This window comes from Mastigoproctus giganteus, chromosome 10 (genome assembly GCF_048544385.1).
Source record: "Mastigoproctus giganteus isolate SK-2022 chromosome 10, ASM4854438v1, whole genome shotgun sequence".
Taxonomy (NCBI): Eukaryota; Metazoa; Arthropoda; class Arachnida; order Uropygi; family Thelyphonidae; genus Mastigoproctus; species Mastigoproctus giganteus.
The window spans coordinates 173,168,377-173,195,501 of NC_143584.1; the positions used below are offsets into that span (position 1 = coordinate 173,168,377).

Sequence of the window (27,125 nt, forward strand, 5' to 3'; positions counted from 1 at the left end):
ACTGCTATTAATGAATGTGGCAATAAAGGATACCTTTTCGTCAGGGGGAGTAGCTCAGATGGTAGAGCGCTCGCTTACCATGCGAGAGGTACCGGGATCGATACCCGGCGCCTCCAAATTAAAGAATTTTTTATTCTCATTTATCTAACCAACTTTACTTTTGAAACCAGAAATTTTGATTATGATTTAAATGGAACTATCACCACAGTTTTTGTTCTTGGTGGCTTATTTCTATAAGATTGATGTGAGTTTCCACTAAGATCAAAAATTCATCGAGGATTTCACTCAATGGAACTACTTGCTAGAAAGCGTCAGGCAGCTCAAACCTTGCTTTGTTAATCTGCAAAAGAATGTCGTAAATTGAATGCTTGAAAGGACAAACGGTTTATATCCATATTCATTAATTGAATGAAACCAGTAGTTGAATGATTGGGTACAATTACTGAGGCAACTGTGAAGATAAGAAATTCTAAAAATGAACAAAAGTAATAATTATAATTAATTACCAACACGTTCAGTTGTGTTCAATTGCTGACAACGTCCAAGATAGTCCAATGCAACGTTTTTCGACATTATTATTACACAAACTGCATAAAATTTCCTACATGGTTCAAGATATCATCTCAATGAACATATACAGACATTGTTCCTCCATATACAACTCTGCACATCCACGAAAAAAGTTGCAGAGCGAACAGCACATGTTCTCCAATATTTTTGATCCTTGAAAGGCAACCTATTTTTTTTTTTTTTTTTTTTATGGTAGAGGCATTCATATATACGCTCTTGTGGTAACCTTGTGGTCCGAACAGCGCCAATATAGTAATGGTACTTGTGAACCTAAACATCGTATTAACAATCGAAGAAATCGATCTTCGTTCAAGTTCGTTGTCAGCTTCTTACAAGTCTTCTGATACCAGTCTGAAAAAACCTTACTGAAATTAGTTGCTCCAGAACGGTTGTGTTTTTTTAAGTCTTCTGTGTTACCTTTCAAATTTTGCTCTGCACCTTTTCCAACGTATAATATATAAACACAATTCTTGAATCGATCTATCAAGACTGCATAAAACATAAAGTTCACAATTCCTTAAATCCATGTCTCAAAACGAGTAGAACACAGTAAAAATGGATTACAATGTTTCAAAATTGAACTGTCTTAGCTGAAGAAATTGGAAGCAAACCACATTCTGCAAATAGGACCGCATTCCATTCAGGGAAATCTTCCAAGCATAACGAAGAGACAAAAACAGTGGTTCACATGAAATCTTAACCAGCTTTAAAAACTAAAGAATTCAATAGAACTTTAGTTGGAGGCGCCAGGTATCGATCCTGGTACCTCTCGCATGCTAAGCGAGTGCTCTACCATCTGAGCTACGCCCCCTACGCACAGGAACGATTCATTTCTGATTTCATACATATCAGTATCTTGAAGGATAGTACAGCAGTTCAGTGGTAACAATCAAATTAAAAATTACGTTTAAAACTTCCACTCCCCCCTCCACTGCCCAATATACTGTTTGACAAATCGTTGGTATAAATAGGCTGGTCATCCACATGAGTGGGTGGCCCTTGTTTGGATCACCGCCTAAATAAGAAAGAGTCTTTAATTTTGCTTCTAACTACAGAAATCCAGAAAGATAGATGAAATTAAAGCCTGGAGGTCAGCATTCGTCCTGACCTCCAGGCTGCACGAGAAGCAGTACGTCGAGCGTGTTTTTAACATGGGGGGACTTCGATTTTTAATACTCAAATTACATTAAAAGTGTGGTAGAATTAAGTCAATGAAAGACTACAGTATTCATCTGGATAATGGTATTAATGAAAGTGGCAATGCAGGGTTATTGCACGACAGGGGGCGTAACTCATATGGTAGAGCGCTCGCTTAGCATGCGAGAGGTACCGGGATCAATACCCGGCGCCTCCAAATGAATGTTTTTTTAATTCATATTTAACTACCATCTTTAGTTTTAAAACCAGAGATTTTGATCAAGATTTAGATGGGACTATCACCACAGTTTTTGCCCTTGGTGACTTATTTCGATAAGATTGATGTGTTTCCAAAGAGATCAAATATTCATTGAAGATTTCACTCAACGGAACTACTCGCTCAGTGGCTTCCTTTCACTTTCTTAGAGGCCCATTGGAAAGCGGAAAGCTTCTCAGTCTAAAGCAGATGTAATCAGCTAGCTCAGTGATGATCGTGCTGTTATCCCCAAACACTTGAACAGTTCTAAGAGTAAGGAAATGCAGAGTCTTAGTACCTGCATGTACCGGTGAACCTTGGAATAAAGATCTTATTTATTTTGTGGCTTCTGCTGAAGTTTTGGAAACCAGTGTATGTGGCAAAACTATTGAATGATTCTCAAATTGAAACTTTAACAGAACTCTTTCTTCTGAATAACCATGAATTCACAGAGACAAACTGCAACCCTTGATTCGTTATGCTGCAAAAGAATTTCGTAAACTGAATGCGTTGAATGGACAACTAATGTGGTGATAAACCCATATAAATTACGATCAAAATCTCTGATTTAAAAATTAAAGCTGGTTAGATAAAAAGTATTGAAAAAAAAATCGATATTTAGAGACAGCGGATATCGATCCCGGTACCTCTCGCATGCTAAGCGAGCGCTCTACCATCTGAGGTACGCCCCCTGACTGCTAGTCAGTCTTCATTATCACATTCATTAATTGAATGCAGTGAATTGAACTGAATGCATTCAATTGAATTCAAGCAGTAGTTTAATGAGGAGAACACAATTAGTGAAGCAACCCTTGTGGTCTGAATGCAGTCGAGATAGTAATGGTAACTGTCAACCTGTAAGATCGTATCAACAATCGAAGGAATCTATCTTCGTTCAAGTTCGTTGTTAACCTTCTACAGGTCTTCTGTTACCAGTCTGGTAAAATGAAGATGATCAACTGATTCATGCGATTGCAGCTGCTTGTAACTGGCCAATCTTGCGCCTCCAGTGGCTTTTCATGGTGAATATTTATTCAGATGGTTCGTTTCAGTAACGCTAGGAATTTTAAAGTCTTTTTTTGATAATGTGGCTGTGTTAGTCTCATAAGAAGACCGCAGAGTTTTATCCCTCAGAAAATCGGGTTTTTTCGTCCAGTAAACAAAAAAATCGACTTCAAAAATATTCTCACTTTATAGACACAGTATACTGACCCCTGTTAACCTCATTTGTTTTGGCGCTAAACGCATACTTTGGTGTCTTCCAGACATTGATATCTGAGATCTCCAAATACCAGAATTGTATTTGGAGATGTCAGTTATCGATCCAGGTACCCTCGCATGCTAAGCATAGCTTTCTAACAACAGAACTACGCCCCTGAAGAAAAATCCTCCTTTATTTCCAAGTACATACATTCCAGTATCTCTACACTCACTACAGGAGTTCAGAGGTAACTCTCAAATGCAGAACATGATTTTAAAATTTCCACTTGCCACACGATAAGTGGGTGGCAAATAGTGGGTATAATGTGGCTATCCACGTTAGTGGGTGGCCTTTATTTGGATCACCCTCTAAATAAGAAATCATCTTTAATCTTGGTTCTAACTTCAGAATTCCAGGAAGACAACTGAAATTAAAACCAACACATCGACGTCCACAATGTCATCCTGATATCCACGAACAGCTTTTTGCCTCATGAAAGAAGACACAAATGGGCACAACCACCAAACAAGTTGCATTTCATAATTTTATCCTCAATGCGCAACCTATTTGGTATGTCAGAGGTGTTGTTGACATTCGTTCTTGTCTGTGGTAGCCTTGGGGTTAGAAATCAGTCGAGATGGCAATGATAATTGTCACCTGTAACATCGTGTCACAATTAAAGGAATCTGTTTTCGTTCAAGTTCGTTATGCTGGATCTATCTCCTACAGGTCTTCTGTTACCAGTCTTTGGAAAACAACACAATCAACTGAGCCATCTGATTGCATCTGCTTCTCACTGGCAGTCCAAGGGGAACATTCTCTCCGATGGTTGAGTAACGCGAGGAATTTTCAAGACTCATTTTTAAAAACTCAGCTGAGTCAGTTGAACTCAAAAATTGTGATGTGATTGGGTGGTTGTAGGAATAAGAGTTCTGGACATCCCACACGCAGTCAAGTAGGAAGAGCGTGTAGGATGTCAACAAGTTAATTATTAAGAGGAAAGTTAAGAGAAGGCAACATGCTATTGACCATCACGCTGCTGACCAATCACATCAGGAGGGTTGGTTGGTTGAAAGAACCTCCTCAACATCCACAAAGAACACTGAAGCCATAAAACAGTTGGTAAAATATATTCATAATCTTAACCAATATTGTACTTGGAGACGCCAAGTATCGATCCTGGTACCTCTCGCATGCTAAGCGAGCGCTCTACCATCTGAGTTACGCCTCCTGTTGTACAACCATCCTTCATTTCCGCTTTCGTACATACCACTACCTGGAAGGGTATTACAAAGTTCAGTGGTAACAAACAAATCTGAAACAACTTTAAACCTCCTACTCCTCGTATCACAGCTTAGTACCAAATCGTGGCTATAGGGTGGTTGGTCCTATTTCGATCACTGCCTAAATAAGACATCTTAATTTTGCTTGAGTATTCCAGGCAGACAGTTAAACTAAAACCTGAAAATCGACTTTCACTGATCTGAAGACTTCACATAAACCAGAACGTCAGCACTGTTTTAAACGTGGGGTGTTTCGATTCATAATAATCAGAATACATTTATATTGTTCTCCAAAGAGGTAACTGAAAAACTTTAGTATTAATCAAAGTAACAATAAAGATTGGTATTCCTTCAGGGTGGGGATCGATGACCGGCGCCCAAATAAACGATTTTTTTATTGATATTTATCTAACCAGCATTAATTTTGAAACCAGAAATTTAGATGGAACGATCATAACATTTTTTTTCCTTCGTGTTTTATTTTGAAAAGATTAATCTGAGTTTCCAGAAAGGTGAAAAATTCATTGACGATTTCACTCAACAGAACTACTTGCTCAAGTGGTTTTCTTTCATCCTCTTAGAGTCCCATTGGAAGGCACAAGCCTACTCAATGTTAAGGAGATGTAATCAGCTGGCTCAGTGATGTTCGTCGCTAACATTTGAGGCGGGTCCAAGAGTAAGGGATTTCTACCACAAGACCTGGTTGCTCAATTTCCCACGATGTGTTTAGTTTGGTGACTTCGACTTAAGTTTTCGAAACCGGCGTGCATGGAAGAACTATTGGATGAGTCTGTATTTGATACAAAGCGGAATTCTTTCTTCTGCATAAGAATCAGTTCTGTCTGATAAACAGCAAACCTTGCCTTGTTATGCTGCTAATGAATATCGTAAATTGAATGTTTGAAAGGAGAATAAAAAATGGTGATGATCTCATCTAAATCTCTCTTTTCAAAACTAAACCTTGTTACATAAATGTGAATGAAAAATTTATTTGGAGACGCCAGGTATCGATCCTGGTACCTCTCGCATGCTAAGCGAGCGCTCTACCATTTGAGCTACGCCCCCTACAAACAAATTCGGTTTATTTCTAATTTCATACATATCACTATCTTGAAGGATACTACAGCAGTTCAGTGGTAACAATCAAATCAAAAAATAATTTTAAAATCCACCCCCCCCCACTGCACAAAAACTGATTGATAAATCGTTGTTATAGATAGGGTGGATATCCATATCAGTTGGTGGCTTTTATTTGGATCACCGCCTAAATAAGAAATATTCTTTAATTTTGCTTCTAACTAAAGAAATCCAGAAAGACAGATGAAATTAAAGCCTAGATGTCAACATTCGACCTGACCTCCAGGCTTCACGTGAAGGAGTACTTCGATTGTGTTTTTAACATGGTGTGACTTCGATTCTTAATACTCAAAGTACATTAAAAGTGTGCTCGAATTAGGTCAATGAAAAACTATAGCAGTCACCTGAACACTAGTATTAATGAGAGTGGCAATGCAGGTTGTTTAAACGTCAGGGGGCGTAGCTCAGATGGTAGAGCGCTCGCTTAGCATGCGAGAGGTACCGGGATCGATACCCGGCGCCTCCAAGCGAAATTTTTTTTTAGTTTACCTAACCAGGTTTAATTTTGAAACCCGAGATTTAAATGGATGGATCCTCATTTTGATAAGATTTGTTGTGCGTTTCCAGGAAGGTCAAAAATTCGTTGAAGATTTCAATCAAAGGCTTAGGTCAGGTGGTTTCTTTTCACTCTCGTAAAGACCCTTTGGAAAGCGGAAGTCTACTCATTCTGAAGCACATGTAATCAGTTTGATCAGTATTGATCGTGCTCTTATCCACAAACACTTCAGAATGTTTCAAGAGTGACGGAATGCTACCACAGGACCCAGGTGCTCAATTTCGCACAATGTTTTTAGTTGTGGAAATCGGTTATTTGGCCAAAAGTACTGGATGATTCCCTATTTGAAACTCTAACAGAACTCCTTCTTCTGAATAACCATCACTTTTCACAGATAAACTGCAACCCTTGCTTTGGTAGGCTACAAACGAATGTCGCAAATTGAATGGACACAGATTGTGTTGATAGTACCACATAAATCATTATCAAATTCTCTGGTGTCAAAATTAAAGCTGGTTTGATGAATATAAACTTTCATCTGGAAGCGTAGGGTATCGATCCCGGTACGTGTCGCATGCAAAGCGAGCGCTCTACCGTATGAGACACGTCCCTGAAGAACAGATAATCTTCGTTGCCACATTAATTAATGGAATGAACTGAATTGAATTGAATGCACTGAATTGAATTCAAGCAGTGGTTTATTGAAAGAATACAATTAGTAAAGCATCACTTGTGGTCCGAACAAAGTCGAGATAGTAATAATAATTGTCAATCTGTAACATCGTATCAACAATCCAAGGAATCCATCTTCATTCCAGTTAGTAGTTAACCTCCTAGATGTCTTCTTTTACTAGTCCGTGAAAAACAAGATGATCAACTGAGTGATGTGATTGCATCTGCTTGTGACTGGCCAGTCTTACTCTTCAGTGGCAACTGAGTGTGAACATTGAATCCGATGTCTCGTTTCAGTAACGCCAGGAATTTTCAAAACTTTTTTCACAAAGTGGCTATGTTAATTATTGTCATGAGAAGATAGCAGAGTTTTAGCTCTTAGAAACTGGGATTGTTTGTCTAATAAACACAAATCACAAAGAGGTCAGTACACAGACATCGTATACTGACCTCTGTTATCCTAAGTTATTTTGGCGCTCGCATACTGTAATGTCTTTCAGATATTGAAAACAAAATGGAAACCTTGATGAGGCTACTACGTTTAGAGGAAACAGGATTAAGCTCACTTTATTGCACGCTTCTTTGCTAACTACGGCCGAGGTCCCTTCACCGTAGATTCAGAACTACTTCAATAAGCACGGATTATGCGAAATCAGAGCCGTCCATTGGAATCTAAGTGTTCGTTGAGAGTATGATTATAATTCATATGGAAAGAGTACTGGACTTAGAAATTAATATTGATTGAGATTTAAAAAAATGGGGGGGGGTGGGGATTTCCTCTTCAGAAACGTCGAGTAATTGATCCCGGGCCTATATCAGCTGTTATGCAAAACTCTTGAAACGAAACAGAAACCTGCGCTCGAGTCAGTTATTTTAGGATTAAGATTTCCAAATTGAAAACTCTCTTAGCTGAAGTAATTGGAATTGGACCACTTTTTCCAAAAATGAATTCCGGATTTCATTCGATTGAGTGAAATCTTTAAATCACACCGAAGGAAAAAACAGCGGGTTGAATCACACAAAATCTAAACCAACTGCAAATTAAATAACTGAACAGATCTTTATTGGAAGACGCCAGATATAGTTTGTGGTACCTCTCGCGTGCTAAGCGAGCACTCTAACATCTGAGCTGCGCCCAGACGTATAACTACGTTTTATTTCGAATTTAAGCGTACCAGTACGTAGAAGATCTCTGCAGCAGGTCAGCGGTAGAAAGCAAATAAAACAAATAATTTTACCCCCCTCACTGCATAACATAACTGTCTGACGAATGGGTATAGATAGTGTGGTCGTCCATGTGATCTCCAGTTTATTAGAGATGGGATTTTCACTTGCTTCTATCCAGATCTGGGCTTCCTCGGTATGGGAATTGCTGGCATTCATTGCTATTACACTTCCTGCAGTGGATGTAGGATTCTTTCCGGTATTCACCGCCGTACGTGATTATAGGAGACTGCGCACCCATAGCAATTCGCTTCTTCCTGGAAATATTACGTTTAGTTTAGTAAATGTATAGTTGTGCCCGCATCATCGTGGCTTGGACGGGTACTGGGAATTACGATCACCAGGAACATTGCTTTCGATGAATGCTGATTGCACTACACTCATTTCTGGCCATTGCCCAGAGTTTGTATATCATCACAGCGAATCATGGCAGAGATGAACTAACGTTTTGGACCCGCCCTAATTACGTACGACACACCGCATAAATGAGTGGCTCCTTTTTGGATGGATCACCACCTAAATAAGAAATCGTCATTAATTTTGCTTCTAACTTTAGAATTCCAAACAGACAGATAAAATTAACACTTATAGGCCGACTTTGGCTCTAATCTTCAGGTTTCAGATGAAGCAGTGCGTAAACTATGTTTTTAAAATGGAGTGACGTCAATTCTTGGTACTCAAAGTACATTAGTGTTCTCAAATAACGTCACTAAAAAACTATAGATCTGATCTGAATACCAGTATTAATGAAAGTGCCAATAAAGGCTGAAGTCGGTCAAGGCGTGTAGCTCAGATGGTAGAGCGCTCGCTTAGCATGCGAGAGGTACCGGGGGCGATACCCGGCGCCTCCAAATGAATGTTTATTTTATTCATATTTTATTAACCAGCTTTAGTTTTAAAACCCGAGATTTTGATCATGATTTAATTGGGTCTATCAATATATGTCACTCAATGGACTACTTGCTCAAGTGGTTTGCTTCCACTCTCTTAGGGAACTGTTAGAATGCGTCAGGCGACTCAGTCTAATTCAGATGGTTTAATGATGATCATGCAATTATCTACAAACATTTGAGACAATTCAAAAATAAGGAAATGATACGACGAAACATGTTTGCTCAATTTCCGAAGAAGTGTTTAATTTTGTGAGTCCTGCTTAAGTTTTGGAAACCGGTTTATGTGGCCAAAAGAATTGGATGAATCTCTATTTGAAACTTTAACAGAACTCTCTTTCGGAATAATCCTCACTTTTCGCAGATAAACTGCAAACCTTCCTTTGTTAATCTGCAAAATAATGTCGTAAATTGAATGCTGGAAAGGACAAAAAATGTTGTTAAAATCCGTCTAATTCATGATCAAAATTTCTGGTTTCAAAACTAAATCCGGTTAAATGAATATAAATAAAACAATTTTCAACTGCAGTCGCCGGGCATCGATCGTGGTTCCTCTTGCACTCTGAGCTACGCCCCCTGATGATAACAAATGACATTTATTGCCCTATTCATTAATTGAATGCAAACATAAGTTTAATGACTGAGTGCAATTAATTGGGTAAAACTGAAGGTATGAAATTCTCAAAAATAACCAAAAATAATAATTGTAAATAAACCTACACGTTCAGTTGTCTTCCTCTGCAGACAGTCACCAAGATGGACCGATGCAACATATTTCGGCGTTATTATTGTACAAACTTCATAAATTTTCCCACACGGTTCAAGATATCATCTCGATAACCACGTGCAGCCATTGTTCCTCCTGAAAGCATATTCAGCTCTAAATATCCGCGAAAAAAGTTGCACAGCGAACAGCACATGTTCTCTCTAATAACTGTTCCTTTGAATGATTGAATCCTTGAAGCGCAACCCATTTCTTATGGTACAGATGCTGATATACGTTCCTGTGGTAGCCTTGCGGTCCGAAGAGGGTCAAGATAGTAATGGCACTTGTGAACCTGTTACATCGTAACAACAATCGAAGGAATCCTACTTAATTCAAATTCGTTGTCTGCTTCTACAAATCTTCTGATATTATGTTAAAAAGATTAATCTGAGTTTCCAGAAAGATGAAAAATTCATTGACGATTTCACTCAACAGAACTACTTGCTCAAGTGGTGTTCTTTCACCCTCTTAGAGACCGATTGGAAAGCACAAGCCTACTCAATGTTAAGGAGATGTAATCATCTGACTCAGTGATGATCGTCGCTAACATTTGAGGCGGGTCCAAGAGTAAGGGATTTCTACCACAAGACCTGGTTGCTCAATTTCCCACGATGTGTTTAGTTTGGTGACTTCTGCTTAAGTTTTCGAAACCGGCGTGCATGGATGAACTATTGGATGAGTCTGTATTTGATACAAAGCGGAATTCTTTCTTCTGCATAAGAATCAGTTCTTGCTGATAAACAGCAAACCTTGCCTTGTTATGCTGCCAATGAATATCGTAAATTGAATGTTTGAAAGGAGAAAAAAAAATGGTGAGGATCTCATCTAAATCTGTCTTTTCAAAAATAAATCTTGTCACATAAATGTGAATGAAAAATTTATTTGGAGACGCCAGGTATCGATCCTGGTACCTCTCGCATGCTAAGCGAGCGCTCTACCATCTGAGCTACGCCCCCTACGTACAAAAAAAAAAAGATTTATTTCTAATTTTATACATATCAGTATCTTGAAGGATACTACAGCAGTTCAGTGGTAACAATCAAATCAAAAAATAATTTTAAAATCCACCCCCCCCCACTGCACAAAAACTGATTGATAAATCGTTGTTATAGATAGGGTGGACATCCATATGAGTTGGTGGCCCTTGTTTGGATCACCGCCTAATTAAGAAATAGACTTTAATTTTGCTTCTAACTAAAGAAATCCAGAAAGACAGATGAAATTAAGGCCTAGATGTCAACATTCGCCCTGACCTCCAGGCTTCACGTGAAGCAGTACATCGAGTGTGTTTTTAACATCGGGGGACTTCGATTCTTAATACTCAAAGTACATTAAAAGTGTGCTCGAATTAGGTCGATGAAAAACTATAGCAGTCACCTGAACACTGATATTAATAAGAGTGGCAATGCTTGTTGTTTGAACGTCAGGGGGCGTAGCTCAGATGGTAGAGCGCTCGCTTAGCATGCGAGAGGTACCGGGATCGATACCCGGCGCCTCCAAACGAAATTTTTTTTAGTTTACCCAACCACGTTTAATTTTGAAACCCGAGATTTAAACGGATGGACTGTCACCACAGTTTTTGTTCTAGGCGCCTCATTTTGAAAAGATTTGTTGTGCGTTTCCAGGAAGGTCAAAAATTCGTTGAAGATTTCAATCAAAGGCTCAGGCCAGGTGTTTTCTTTTCACTCTCGTAAAGACCCTTTGGAAAGCGGAAGTCTACTCATTCTGTAGCGATGTAATCAGTTTGATCCGTACTGATCGTGCAGTTATCCACAAACACTTCCGACTGTTCCAAGAGTGACGGAATGCTACCACAAGACCAATGTGCTCAATTTCGCACAATGTTTCTAGTTGTGGAAACCGGTTATTTGGCCAAAAGTACTGGATGATTCCCTATTTGAAACTCTAACAGAACTCTTTCTTCTGAATAACCATCACCTTTCACAGATAAACTGCAACCCTTGCTTTGGTAGGCTACAAAAGAATGTCGCAAATTGAATGGACACAGATTGTGTTGATAGTACCACATAAATCATTATCAAATTCTCTGGTGTCAAAATTAAAGCTGGTTTGATGGATATAAACTTTCATCTGGAAGCGTAGGGTATCGATCCCGGTACGTTTCGCATGCTAAGCGAGCGCTCTACCGTCTGAGACAAGTCCCTGAAGAACAGATAATGTTCATTGATCACATTCATTAATGGAATGAACTGAATTGAATTGAGTGCACTGCATTGAATTCAAGCAGTGGTTTATTGATAGAATACAATTAGTAAGGCATCACATGTGGTCCGAACAAAGTCGAGATATTAACAATAATTGTCAACCTGTAACATCGTATCAACAATCCAAGGAATCCATCTTCATTCCAGTTAGTAGTTAACCTCCTAGACGTCTTCTAATACTAGTCCGTGAAAACAAGATGATCACCTGAGTGATGTGATTGCATCTGTTTGTGACTGGCCAGTCTCACACTTCAGTGGATCTTAGAAACTGCGATTGTTTGTCTAATAAACACAAATCACAAAGAGATCAGTACACAGACACCGTATACTGACCTCAGTTATCCTAAGTTATTTTGGCGCTCGCATTCTGTAATATCTTTCAGATATTGAAAACAAAATGGAAACCTTGATGAGGCTAGTAGGTTTAGAGGAAACAGGATTAAGCTCACTTTATTGCACGCTTCTTTGCTAACTACGGCCGAGGTCCCTCCACCGTAGATTCAGAACTACTTCAATTAGCACGGATTATGCTAAATCAGAGCCGTCGAATGGAATCTAAGGATTCGTTCAGAATATGGTTATAATTCATATGGAAAACGTACTGGATTTAGAAATGAATGTTGGTTGAGATTTAAAAAAAAAAAAAATGGGGTGGGGATTTCCTCTGCAGAAACGTCGAGTAATTAATACCGGGGTATATCAGCTGTTATGCAAAACTCTTGAAACGAAACACAAACCTCCGCTCGAGTTAGTTATTTTAAAATTAAGATTTCAAAAATGAAAACTCTCTTATCTGAAGAAATTGGAAGGGGACCACTTTCTCCAAAAACGAATTCTGGATTTCATCCCATTGAATCTTTGGAAAGTGAAATCTTTGAATCACACCGAAGGAAAATATAGCGGGTTACAATCACACAAAATCTAAACCAACTGCAAATTAAATAACTCAACAGATCTTTATTGGGAGACGCCAGATATAGTTTGTGGTACCTCTCGCATGCTAAGCGAACACTCAAACATCTGAGCTACGCTCCCCGGCGTATAACTTCGATTTATTGAGAATTTCACGCATACCAGTATGCAGAAGATCATTACAGCAGGTCAGCGGTATAAATCCATAATTTTGTCCCCCCCAATGCACAACATAACTGTCTGACGAATGGGTATAGATAGTGTGGTCGTCCATGTGATCTCCAATTTATTAGAAACGGGATTTCCACCTACTTCCATCTAGATTTGGGCTTCCTCGATATGGGAATTGCTGGCATTCATTGCTATTCACTTCCTCCAGTGGATGAAGGATTCTTTCCGGTATTCACCATCGTACGTGATTATAGGAGACTACGCACCCATAAGAATGCGCTTCTTCATGGAAATATTACATTTAGTTTTGTAAATGTATTGTTGTGCCCGCCTCCTCGTGGCTTGGACGGGTTCTGGGAAGCAGCGATCACCAGGAATGTTGCTTTCCATGAATGCTGATTGCATTACACTCATTTCTGGCCATTGTAGCGGAGATGAACTAACGTTTCGGACCCGCCCTGATTATACGACACACCACAAGTCCACATAAATAAGTGGCTCCTTTTTGAATGGATCACCAGCTAAATAAGAAATCGTCATTAATTTTGCTTCTAACTTCAAAATTCCAAGCAGTCAGATAAAATTAACACCTATAGGCTGACTATGGCCCTAATCTCCAGGTTTCAGGTGAAGCAGTTCGTAAACTATGTTTTTAAAATGGAGTGACGTCAATTCTTGGTACTCAAAGTACATTAAAAGTGTGCTCGAAGTTTCAAAACTAAATCCGGTTAAATGAATATAAATAAAACAATTTTCTACTGGAGTCGCCGGGCATCGATCGTGGTTCCTCCCGCATTCTGAGCTACGCCCCCTGATGATAACAAATGACATTTATTGCCCTATTCATTAATTGAATGCAAACATAAGTTTAATGACTGAGTGCAATTAATTGGGTAAAACTGAAGGTGTGAAATTCTAAAAAATAACCAAAAATAATAATTTTAAATAAACCTACAAGTTCAGTTGAGTTCCTCGGCAGACCAAGATGGTGCGATGGAATATATTTCGGCGTTATCATTGTACAAATTAGTTATTAGTTGCTCAAGAATGGTTGTTTTTTTTTAGTCTTCTGTGTTTCCTTTCAAATTATGCTCTGCACCTTTTCCAACGTACAACATATAAACACAATTCTTGAACAGATCTATCAAGCCTGCATAAGTTCACATTTCCTTAAATCCATTTCTCAAAACGAGTAGAACACATTAAAAATGGATTACAGAGTGGAATACTTCCACTACTTTGATGTGGAAACCACTTTAAGAGTTTCTTCGATATCAGAGTTGCGGTTTGCGCATGCTTTTCATTATTGCTACGAGTTTTTTTTAAATTTCTTAACAACTTTATGCTTTGAATTTCAAATTCCTGTGTGCACTGTTGAGTTCGAGAAGGATGTTCGAGGCTACTGACAAATCTCGTTCTCAACGTTCTGGAGAATTCACAGGAGATGGGAATGTATCAGCGAGTTAAGCCACATTGAAAAGGGATATGTGTCTAGATCTTTTCGAAAGGTTGAGCAACAGAGAGAAGTACTCAGTGGTCTGCTGTGTGCAGAGTGTCCTCTATCAGCTATTGTGCCAAACTCATGGAACGAAACACAAAACTGCGCATGTGTCAGTTATTTTAGGATTAATGTTTCAAAATTGAACTCTGTTAGCGGAAGATATTGGAAGCAAATCACATTCTTCAAATAGGACCCCATTTCGTTCCATTGATTGAAATCTTCCAAGCATAACGAACACAAAAACAGAGGTTCCCAATCACATGAAACCAGGTTTAAAAATTAAAGAATTCAATAGAACTTCAGTTGGAGACCCCAGGTATCGATCCTGGTACCTCTCGCATGCTAAGCGAGCGCTCTACCATTTGAGCTACGCCCCCTATGTACAAGTACTATTTATTTCTAATTTCATAAATATCTTGAAGGATACTACACCAGTTAAGCGGTAACAATCAAATCAAAAAATAATTTTAAACTCCACACCCCCCACTGCACAATATACTGATTGATAAATCGTTGGTACAGATAGGCTGGATATCCATATGAGTTGGTGGCTCCGGTTTGGATCACCGCCTAAATAAGAAATAGTCTTTAATTTTGCTTCTAACTAAAGAAATCCAGAAAGACAGATGAAATTAAAACCTAGATGTCAACATTCATCCTGACCTACAGGCTTCACGTGAAGCAGTAGGTCGAGTGTGTTTTTAACATGGTGTGACTGCGATTCTTAATACTCAAAGTACATTAAAAGTGTGCTCGAATTAGGTCAATGAAAAACTATAGCAGTCACCTGAAGACTGGTATTAAAGAGAGTGGCAATGCAGGTTGTTTGAGCGTCAGGGGGCGTAGCTCAGATGCCAGAGCGCTAGCTTAACATGCGAGAGGTACCGGGATCGATACCCAGTGCCTCCAAGCCAAATCTTTTTTAGTTTACCTAACCAGGTTTAATTTTGAAACCCGAGATTTAAACGGATGGATTGTCACCACAGTTTTTGTTCTTGGCGCCTCATTTTGATAAGTTTTGTTGTGAGTTTCCAGGAAGGTCAAAAATTCATTGAAGATTTCAATGAAAGGCTCAGGTCAGGTGGTTCCTTTTCACTCTCGTAAAGACCGTTTGGAAAGCGGAAGTCAACTGATTCTGAAGCAGATGTAATCAGGTTGATCAGTATTGATCGTGCAGTTATCCACAAACACTTCAGACTGTTCCAAGATTGACGGAATGCTACCACAAGGCCCAGGTGCTCAATTTCGAACAATGTTTTTAGTTGTGGAAACCGGTTATTTGGCCAAAAGTACTGGATGATTCCCTATTTGAAACTCTAACAGAACTCTTTCTTCTGAATAGCCATCACTTTTCACAGATAAATTGCAACACTTGCTTTGGTAGGCTACAAAAGAATGTCGCAAATTGAATGGACACAGATTGTGTTGATAGTACCACATAAATCATTATCAAATTCTCTGGTGTCAAAATGAAAGCTGGTTTGATGAATATAAACTTTCATCTCGAAGCGTAGGCTATCGATCCCGGTAGGTGTTGCATGCAAAGCGAGCGCTCTTCCGTATGAGACACGTCCCTGAAGAACAGATAATGTTCGTTGCCACATTCATTAATGGAATGAACTGAATTGAATTGAATGCACTGAATTGAATTCAAGCAGTGGTTTATTGATAGAATACAATTAGTAAAGCATCACTTGTGGTCCGAACAAAGTCGAGATAGTAACAATAATTGTCAACCTGTAACATCGTATCAACAATCGAAGGAATCCATCTTCATTCCAGTTAGTTGTTAACCTCTTAGAAGTCTTCTAATACTAGTCCGTGAAAAACAAGATGATTAACTGAGTGATGTGATTGCATCTGCTTGTGAATGGCCAGTCTTATTTTTCAGTGGCTATTCAGGGTGAACATTGAATCCGATGTCTCGTTTCAGTAACGCCAGGAATTTTCAAAACTTTTTTCACAAAGTGGCTATGTTAATTAGTGTCATGAGAAGATAGCAGAGTTTTAGCTCTTAGAAACTGGGATTGTTTGTGTAATAAACACAAATCACAAAGAGGTCAGTACCCGGACACCGTATACTGACCTCTGTTATCCTAAGTTATTTTGGCGCTCGCATACTGTAATGTCTTTCAGATATTGAAAACAAAATGGAAACCTTGATGAGGCTAGTAGGTTTAGAGGAAACAGGATTAAGCTCACTTTATTGCACACTTCTTTGCTAATTACGGCCGAGGTCCCTTCACCGTAGATTCAGAACTACTTCAATTAGCACGGATTATGCGAAATCAGAGCCGTCCATTGCAATCTAAGTGTTCGTTGAGAGTATGATTATAATTCATATGGAAAGAGTACTGGACTTAGAAATTAATATTGATTGAGATTTAAAAAAATGGGGGGGGGGATTTCCTCTTCAGAAACGTCGAGTAATTGATCCCGGGCCTATATCAGCTGTTATGCAAAACTTTTGAAACGAAACAGAAACCTGGGCTCGAGTCAGTTATTTTAGGATTAAGATTTCCAAATTGAAAACTCTGTTATCTGAAGAAATTGGAATTGGACCACTTTCTCCAAAAATGAATTCCGGATTTCATCCCATTGAGTGAAATCTTTGAATCACACCGAAGGAAAAAACAGCGGGTTGCAATCACACAAAATCCTAACCAACTGCAAATTAAATAACTGAACAGATCTTTATTGGGAGACGCCAGATATAGTTTGTGGTACCTCTCGCATGCTAAGCGAGCACTCTAACATCTGAGCTGCGGCCAGACGTATAACTACGTTTTATTTGGAATTTTATGCGTAACAGTACGTAGAGGATCTCTGCAGCAGGTCAGCGGTAGGAATCAAATAAAAAAAATAATTTTACCCCCCTCCCTGCATAACATATCTGTCTGACGAATGGGTATAGATAGTGTGGTCGTCCATGTGATCTCCAGTTTATTAGAGACGGGATTTTCACCTGCTTCCATCGAGATCTCGGCTTCCTCGGTATGGGAATTGCTGGCATTCATTGCTATTACACTTCCTGCAGTGGATGAAGGATTCTTTCCGGTATTCACCACCGTACGTGATTATAGGAGACTGCGCACCCATACGAATGCGCTTCTTCCGGGAAATATTACGTTTAGTTTAGTAAATGTATAGTTGTGCCCGCATCATCGTGGCTTGGACGGGTACTGGGAATTACGATCACCAGGAACATTGCTTTCCATGAATGCTGATTGCACTACACTCGTTTCTGGCCATTGCCCAGAGTTTGTATATCATCACAGCGAATCATGGAGGAGATGAACTAACGTTTTGGACCCGCCCTAATTACGTACGACACACCGCATAAATGTGTGGCTCCTATTTGAATGGATCACCACCTAAATAAGAAATCGTCATTAATTTTGCTTCTAACTTTAGAATTCCAAGCAAAAATAAAATTAACACCTATAGGCCGACTATGGCCCTAATCTCCAGGTTTCAGGTGAAGCAGTGCGTAAACTATGTTTTTAACATGGAGTGACGTCAATTCTTGGTACTCAAAGTACATTAGTGTTCTCGAATAAGGTCACTAAAAAACTATAGATCTGATCTGAATACCATTAATAATGAAAGTGGCAATAAAGGCTAAATTCAGTCAAGGGGGTGTAGCTCAGATGGTAGAGCGCTCGCTTAGCATGCGAGAGGTACCGGGATCGATACCCGGCGCCTCCAAACGAAATTTTTTTTAGTTTACCTAACCAGGTTTAATTTTGAAACAAGAGATTTAAACGGATGGACTGTCACAACAGTCTTTGTTCTTGGCCCCTCATTTTGATAAGATTTGTTGTGAGTTTCCAGGAAGGTCAAAATTTCGTTGAAGATTTCAATCAAAGGCTCAGGTCAGGTGGTTTCTTTTCACTCTCGTAAAGACCCTTTGGAAAGCAGCAGTCTACTCATTCTGTAGCAGATGTAATCAGTTTGATCAGTATGGATCGTCCAGTTATCCGTAAACACTTCAGACTGTTCCAAGAGTGACGGAATGCTACCACAAACCCAGGTGCTCAATTTGGCACAATGTTTTTAGTTGTGGAAATCGGTTATTTGGCCAAAAAGTACTGGATGATTCCCTATTTGAAACTCTAACAGAACTCTTTCTTCTGAATAACCATCACTTTTCACAGATAAACTGCAACCCTTGCTTTGGTAGGCTACAAAAGAATGTCGCAAATTGAATGGACACAGATTGTGTTGATAGTACCACATAAATCATTATCAAATTCTCTGGTGTCAAAATTAAAGCTGGTTTGATGAATATAAACTTTCATCTGGAAGCGTAGGGTATCGATCCCGGTACGTGTCGCATGCAAAGCGAGCGCTCTACCGTATGAGACACGTCCCTGAAGAACAGATAATGTTCGTTGCCACATTCATTAATGGAATGAACTGAATTGAATTGAATGCACTGAATTGAATTCAAGCAGTGGTTTATTGATAGAATACAATTAGTAAGGCATCACGTGTGGTCCGAACAAAGTCGAGAGTGTAACAAAAATTGTCAACCTGTAACATCGTATCAACAATCGAAGGAATCCCTCTTCATTCCAGTTAGTAGTTAACCTCCTAGAAGTCTTCTGATACCAGTCCATGCAAAACAAGATGATCAACTGAGTCATGTGATTGCATCTGCTTGTGACTGGCCAGTCTTACACTTCAGTGGCAATCAGGGTGAACATTGAACCCGATGGTTGTCTAGAGTGGACATTGAATCCGATGTCTCGTTTCAGTAACGCCAGGAATTTTCAAAACTTTTTTCCCAACGTGGCTATGTTAATTAGTGTCAAGAGAAGATAGCAGAGTTTTAGCTCTTAGAAACTGGGATTGTTTGTCTAATAAACACAAATCACAAAGAGGTCAGTACCCGGACACCGTATACTGACCTCTGTTATCCTAAGTTATTTTGGCGCTCGCATACTGTAATGTCTTTCAGATATTGAAAACAAAATGGAAACCTTGATGAGGCTACTACGTTTAGAGGAAACAGGATTAAGCTCACTTTATTGCACGCTTCTTTGCTAATTACGGCCGAGGTCCCACCACCGTAAATTCAGAACTACTTCAATAAGCACGGATTATGCGAAATCAGAGCCGTCGATTGGAATCTAAGGATTGGAATTTAAGGATTCGTTCAGAGTATGGTTATAATTCATATTGAAAACGTACTGGATTTAGAAATTAATGTTGGTTGAGATTTAAAAAAAAAAAGGGTGGGGATTTCCTCTGCAGAAACGTCGAGTAATTGATACTGGGGTATATCAGCTGTTATGCAAAACTCTTGAAACGAAACACAAACCTGCGCTCGAGTCAGTTATTTTAGAATTAAGATTTCAAAATTGGAAACTGTCTTAGCTGAAGAAATTGAAAATTGGACCACTTTCTCCAAAAACGAATTCCGGATTTCATCCCATTGAGTGAAATCTTTGAATCACACCGGAGGAAAAAACAGCGGGTTACAATCACACAAAATCTAAACCAACTGCAAATTAAATAACTGAACAGATCTTTATTAGGAGACGCCAGATATAGTTTGTGGTACCTCTCGCATGCTAAGCGAACACTCTAACATCTGAGCTACGCTCCCCGACGTATAACTTCGATTTATTTCGAATTTCACGCATACCAGTATGCAGAAGATCATTACAGCAGGTCAGCGGAAGAAATCAATAATTTTACCCCCCCCCCCCACTGCACAACATAACTGTCTGACGAATGGGTGTAGATAGTGTGGTCGTCCATGTGATCTCCAGTTTATTAGAGATGGGATTTTCACCTGCTTCCATCTAGATTTGGGCTTCCTCGGTATTGGAATTGTTGGCATTCATTGCTATTACACTTCCTCCAGTGGATGAAGGATTCTTTCTGGTATTCACCACCGTACGACATTATAGGAGACTGCGCACCCATAGGAATGCGCTTCTTTCTGGAAATATTACGTTTAGTTTAGTAAATGTATTGTTGTGCCCGCCTCCTCGTGGCTTGGACGGGTTCTGGGAAGCAGCGATCACCAGGAATGTTGCTTTCCATGAATGCTGATTGCAGTATACTCATTTCTGACCATTGCCCAGAGTTTGAATATCATCACAGCGAATCATGGCAGAGATGAACTAACGTTACGGACCCGCCCTAATTATACGACACACCGCAAGTCCACATAAATAAGTGGCTTCTATTTGAATGGATCACCACCTAAATAAGAAATCGTCATTAATTTTGCTTCTAACTTCAAAATTCCAAGCAGTCAGATAAAATTAACACCTATAGGCCGACTATGGTCCTAATCTGCAGGTTTCAGGTGAAGCAGTGCGTAAACTATGTTTTTAAAATGGAGTGACGTCAATTCTTGGTACTCAAAGTACATCAAAAGTGTGCTCGAAGTTTCAAAACTAAATCCGGTTAAATGAATATAAATAAAACAATTTTCTACTGGAGTCGCCGGGCATCGATCGTGGTTCTTCTCGCATTCTGAACTACGCCTCCTGATGATAACAAATGACATTTATAATCGTATTCATTAATTGAATGCAAACATAAGTTTAATAACTGAGTGCAATTAATTGGATAAAACTGAAGGTGTGAAATTCTCAAAAATAACCAAAAATAATAATTATAAATAAACCTACACGTTCAGTTGTGTTCCTCTGCAGACCAAGATGGTCCGATGCAACATATTTCGGCGTTATTATTGTACAAATTAGTTATTGGTTGCTCAAGAACGGTTGTATTATTTTTAAGTCTTCTGTGTTACCTTTCAAATTATGCTCTGCACCTATTCCAACATATAATATATAAACACAATACCTGAAGCGATCTATGAAGCCTGCATAAGTTCACATTTCCTTAAATCCATCTCTCAAAACGAGTAGAACACATTAAAAATGGATTACAGAGCGGAATACGTCCACTACTTTGATGGAAACCACTTTAAGGGTTTCTTCGATATCAGAGATGCGGTTTGCGCATGCTTTTCGTTATTGATACGAGTTTTTTTAAATTTCTTAACAACTTTATGCTTTGAATTTCAAATTCCTGTGTGCACTGTTGAATTCGACAAGGATGTTGGAGGCTACTGACAAATCTCGTTTCTGAACGTTCTGGAGAATCCACAGGAGATGAGAATGTATCAGCGAGGTTAGCCACATTGAAGAGGGATGTGTGTCTAGATCTTTTCGAAAGGTTTTGCAACAGAGAGAACTACTGAGTGGTCTGCTGTGTGCAGAGTGTTGAACTCAGAAATTTGATCCGGGGCATATATTAGCTATTGTGCCAAACTCATGGAACGAAACACAAAACTGCGCATGTGTCAGTTATTTTAGGATTAATGTTTCAAAATTGAACTCTGTTAGCGGAAGATATTGGAAGTAAACCACATTCTGCAAGTAGGACCGCATTTCATTAAATTGATTGAAATCTTCCAAGCATAACGAACAGAAAAACAGAGGTTCCCAATCACATGAAATCTTAACCAGCTTTAAAAGCTAAAGAATTCAATAGAACTTTAGTTGGAGACGCCAGGTATCGATCCTGGTATCCCTCGCATGCTAAGCGAGCGCTCTACAATCTTGAGCTATGCCTCCCGTTGTGCAACCCTCCTTCATTTCCGCTTTCGTACATACCACTACCTGGAAGGGTATTGCGCAGTTCAGTGGTAACAATCAAATCTGAAACAATTTTAGTACCAAATCGTGGCTATAGGGTGGTTGGCCATATTTGGATCACTGCCTAAATAAGACTTAATTGTGCTTGAGTATTCCAGGCAGACAGCTAAAACTAAAGCCTGAAAATCGACTTCACTGATCTGAAGACTTCACATAAAGCAGAACGTCAGCAGTGTTTTAAACGTGGGGTGTTTCGATTCATAATAATCAGAATACATTTATATTGTGCTCCAAAGAGGTTACTGAAAAATTTTAGTATAAATCAAAGTAACAATAAAGATTGGTAGTCCTTCAGGGTGGGGATCGATGACCGGCGCCCAAATAAACGATTCTTTTATTGATAATTATTTATGTTAGATTTTTATTTTTTATCATTTATTTTATGTTAGATTTATTTATCTAACCAGAATCAGTTCTTCCTGATAAACAGCAAACCTTGCTTTGTTATGCGCCAATGAATATCGTAAATTGAATGTTTCAAAGGACAAAAAACATGGCGATGATCTCATCTAAATCTCTCTTTTCAAAACTAAACTTTGTTACATAAATGTGAATGAAAAATTTATTTTGGAGGCGCCAGGTATCGATCCTGGTACCTCTCGCATGCTAAGCGAGCGCTCTACCATTTGAGTTACGCCCCCTACAGATAGAAACGCTTTATTTCTAATTTCATATCAGTATCTTGAAGGATACTACAGCAGTTAAGCGGAAACAATCAAATAAAAAAATAATTTCAAAGCTCCATACCCCCCCACTGCACAATGTACTGTTTGATAAATCGTTGGTAGAGATATGCTGGATATCCACATGAATTGGTGGCCCTTGTTTGGATCACCGCCTAAATAAAAAATAGTCTTTAATTTTGCTTCTAACTAAAGAAATCCACAAAGACAGATGAAATTAAAGCCTAGATGTCAACATTCATCCTGACCTCCAGGCTTCACGTGAAGCAGTACATCGAGTGTGTTTTTAACCTCGGGTGCTTTCGATTCTTAATATTCAAAGTACATTAAAAGTGTGCTCGAATTAGGTCAATGAAAAACTATAGCAGTCACCTGAACACTGATATTAATGAGAGTGGCAATGCAGGTTGTTTGAATGTCAGGGGGCGTAGCTCAGATGGTAGAGCGCTCGCTTAGCATGCGAGAGGTACCGGGATCGATACCCGGCGCCTCCAAGCGAAATTCTTTTTTAGTTTACCTAACCAGGTTTAATTTTGAAACCCAAGATTTAAACGGATGGACTGTCACCACAGTTTTTGTTCTTGGCGCCTCATTTTGATAAGATTTGTTGAGTTTCCAGGAAAGTGAAAAATTCGTGACGATTTCAATCAAAGGCTCAGGTCACGTGGTTTCTTTTCACTCTCGTAAAGACCCTTTGGAAAGCGGAAGTCTACTCATTCTGAAGCAGATGTAATCAGTTTGATCAGTATTGATCGTGCAGTTATCCACAAACACATCAGACTGTTCCAGGAGTGATGGAATGCTACCACAAGACCCAGTTGCTCAATTTCGCACAATGTTTTTATTTTGTGACTTCTGATTAAGTTTTGGAAACCGGTTATTTGGCCGAATGTACTGGATAATTCTCTATTTGAAACTCTTAACTGAACTCTTTCTTCTGAATAACCATCACTTTTCGCAGATAAACTTCAAACCTTGCATTGTTAGGCTGCAAAAGAATGTCGCATTTGAATGGACACAGAATGTGTTGATAGTACCACATAACTCATGATCAACTTCTCTTGTGTCAAAATTAAATCTGGTTTGATGAATATAAACTTTCATCTGGAAGCGTTGGGAATCGATCCCGGTACTTCACGCACGCAAAGCAACCGCCCTCCCGTATAAGCTACGGCCCCTGATGAACAGATAATGTTCATTGCCACATTCATTAATTGAATGAACTGAATTGAATTGAATGCCCTGAATTGAACTGAATTCAAGCAGTGGTTTATTAACAAAATACAATTAGTAAGGCATCCCTTGTGGTCCAAACAGAGTCGAGATAGTAACAATAATTGTCAACCTGTAACATCGTGTCAACAATCGAAAGAATCGTTCTTCATTCCAGTTAGTTGTTAACCTCCTAGAAGTCTTCTGATACCAGTCCATGAAAAACAAGATGATCAACTGAGTGATGTGATTGCATCTGCTTGTGACTGACCACTCTTACATTTCAGTGGCTATTCAGGGTGAACATCGAATCCGATGTCTCCTTTCAGTAACAGCAGATATTTTCAAAACGTTTTTCTCTTTTTTCCAGGTATTTTAATTAGTGTCATGAGAAGATAGCAGAGTTTTAGCTCTTAGAAACTGGGATTGTTTGTCTAATAAACACAAATCACAAAGAGGACAGTATAGAGACACCGTATACTGAAGTCAGTTATCCTAAGTTATTTTGGCTCTCGCATTCTGTAATATCTTTCAGATATTGATAACAAAATGGAAACCTCGATGTGGCAGTAAGTTTAGAGGAAACAGGATTAAGCTCACTTTATTGCACGCTTCTTTGCTAACTACGGCTGAGGTCCCTTCACCATAGATTCAGAACTACTTCAATTAGCACGGATTATGCGAAATCAGCAGCGTCCATTAGAATCTAAGTGTTCGTTTGGAGTATGGTTATAATTCATATGGAAAGAGTACTGGACTTAGAAATTAATATTGATTGAGATTTAAAAAGGAGGAAGGGGAAATTGCCTCTTCAGAGACGTCGAATACTTGATACTGGGCCTATATCAGCTGTTATGCAAAACTCTTGAAACGAAACACAAACCCGTGCTTGAGTCAGTTATTTTAGGATTAAGATTTCAAAATTGAAAATACTCTTAGCTGAAGAAATTGGAAGGGGACCACTTTCTCCAAAAACGAATTCCGGATTTCACCCCATTGAGCGAAATCTTTGAATGACACCGAAGGAAAAAACAGCGGATTACAATCAAACGAAATCTAAACCAACTGCAAATTAAATAACCGAACAGATCTTTATTAGGAGACGCCAGATATAGTTTGTGGTACCTCTCGCATGCTAAGCGAGCACTCTAACATTTGAGCTACGCTCCCCGACGTATAACTTCGATTTATTTCGAATTTCACGCATACCAGTAAGGAGATCATTACAGGAGGTCAGCGGTAGAAATCAATAATTTCAAACACCCCCCCCCCCCACTGCACAACATAACTGTCTGACGAATGGGTATAGATAGTGTGGTCGTCCATGTTATCTCCAGTTCATTAGAGACGGGATTTTCACCTGCTTCTATCCAGATCTGGGCTTCCTCGGTATGGGAATTGCTGGCATTCATTGCTATTGCACTTCCTCCAGTGGATGAGGGATTCTTTCCGGTATTCACCGCCGTACGTGATTATAGGAGACTGCTCACTCATACGAATGCGCTTCTTTCTGGAAATATTACGTTTAGTTTAGTAAATGTATAGTTCTGTCCGCCTGCTCGTGGCTTGGACGGGTACTGGGAAACATCGATCACCGGGAATGTTGCTTTCCATGAATGCTAATTGTACTACCCTCATTTCTGGCCATTGCCCTGAGTTTGTATATCATCACAGTGAATCATGGCGGAGATGAACTAACGTTTTGGGCCCGCCCTAATTACGTACGACACACCACATAAATGAGTGATTCCTATTTGGATGGATCACCACCTAAAGAAGAAATTGTCCTTAATTTTGCTTCTCACTTTAGAATTCCAAGCAGTCAGATAATATTAACACCTATAGGCCGACTATGGCCCTAATCTCCAGGTTTCAGGTGAAGCAGTGCGTAAACTATGTTTTTAAAATGGAGTGACGTCAATTCTTGGTACTCAAAGTACATTAAAAGTGTGCTCGAATAAGATCACTAAAAACTATTGATCTCACCTGAATACCCGTATTAATGAAAGTGCAATAAAAGCTAAAGTCAGTCAGGGGGCGTAACTCAGATGGTAGAGCGCTCGCTTAGCATGCGAGAGGTACCGGGGTCGATACCCGGCGTCTCCAAATGAATGTTTATTTTATTAATATTTTACTAACCACCTTTAGCTTTAAAACCCGAGATTTTGATCATGATTTTATTGGGTCTATCAGTATATGTCACTCAATGGAACTACTTTCTCAGGTGGTTTGCTTTCATTCTCTTAGTGACCATTGGAAAGCGTCAGGCGACTCAGTCTAAAGCAGGTGGTTCAATGATGATCATGCAAATATACAAAAACATTTTGAGACTATTCAAAAATAAGGAAATGCTACCACGAGACCTGGTTGCTCAATTTCCCAAGAAGTGTTTAATTTTGTGAGTCCTGCTTAACTTTTGGAAATCGGTGTATGTGGCCAAAAGTATTGGATGATTCTCTATTTGAAACTTTAACAGAACTCTCTTTCTGAATAATCCTCACTTTTTGCAGATAAACTGCAAACCTTGCTTTGTTAATCTGCAAAATAATGTCGAAAAATTGAATCGTTGAAAGGACATAAAATGTTGTTAAAATCCGTCTAATTCATTATCAAAATTTCTGGTTTCAAAACTAAATCCGGTTAAATGAATATAAATAAAACAATTTTCAACTGCAGTCGCCGGGCATCGATCGTGGTTCCTCTTGAATTCTGAGCTACGCCCCCTAATGATAACAAATGACATTTATTGCCCTATTCATTAATTGAATGCAAACATTAGTTTAATGACTGAGTACAATTAATTCGATAAAACTGAAGGTGTGAAATTCTCAAAAATAACCAAAAATAATAATTATAAATAAACCTACACGTTCAGTTGTGTTCCTCTGAAGACAGTGACCAAGGTGGTCCGATGCAACATATTTTGCCGATGTTATCTTACAAGCTTCATAAATTTTTCCACACGGTTCAAGATATCATCTCGATAACCACGTGCAGCCATTGCTCCTCCTGAAAGCATATTCAGCTCTAAATATCCACGAAAAAAGTTGCAGAGAGAACAGCACATGTTCTCTCCAATAACTGTTCCTTTGAATGGTTTA

General features: G+C 39.1%; 1 protein-coding gene and 9 non-coding genes across 10 annotated transcripts in view; 5 read left to right on the top strand and 5 right to left on the bottom strand.

Annotated features, from left to right (window-relative positions):
- The window catches only part of LOC150079510 (uncharacterized), a 99,251-nt gene that overhangs the window by 9,773 nt on the left and 62,353 nt on the right, over positions 1-27,125 (bottom strand). The window lies entirely within an intron of this gene.
- On the top strand, positions 44-116 carry TRNAG-ACC (transfer RNA glycine (anticodon ACC)). Its single transcript has one exon. It is a non-coding gene; the product is annotated as a tRNA-Gly (tRNA).
- TRNAA-AGC (transfer RNA alanine (anticodon AGC)) lies at positions 1,309-1,381 on the bottom strand. The gene has a single exon. It is a non-coding gene; the product is annotated as a tRNA-Ala (tRNA).
- Positions 5,440-5,512, bottom strand: TRNAA-AGC (transfer RNA alanine (anticodon AGC)). The gene has a single exon. It is a non-coding gene; the product is annotated as a tRNA-Ala (tRNA).
- TRNAA-AGC (transfer RNA alanine (anticodon AGC)) lies at positions 5,978-6,050 on the top strand. The gene has a single exon. It is a non-coding gene; the product is annotated as a tRNA-Ala (tRNA).
- Positions 10,516-10,588, bottom strand: TRNAA-AGC (transfer RNA alanine (anticodon AGC)). The gene has a single exon. It is a non-coding gene; the product is annotated as a tRNA-Ala (tRNA).
- On the top strand, positions 11,059-11,131 carry TRNAA-AGC (transfer RNA alanine (anticodon AGC)). Its single transcript has one exon. It is a non-coding gene; the product is annotated as a tRNA-Ala (tRNA).
- Positions 14,746-14,818, bottom strand: TRNAA-AGC (transfer RNA alanine (anticodon AGC)). Its single transcript has one exon. It is a non-coding gene; the product is annotated as a tRNA-Ala (tRNA).
- On the top strand, positions 18,077-18,149 carry TRNAA-AGC (transfer RNA alanine (anticodon AGC)). The gene has a single exon. It is a non-coding gene; the product is annotated as a tRNA-Ala (tRNA).
- Positions 23,234-23,306, top strand: TRNAA-AGC (transfer RNA alanine (anticodon AGC)). The gene has a single exon. It is a non-coding gene; the product is annotated as a tRNA-Ala (tRNA).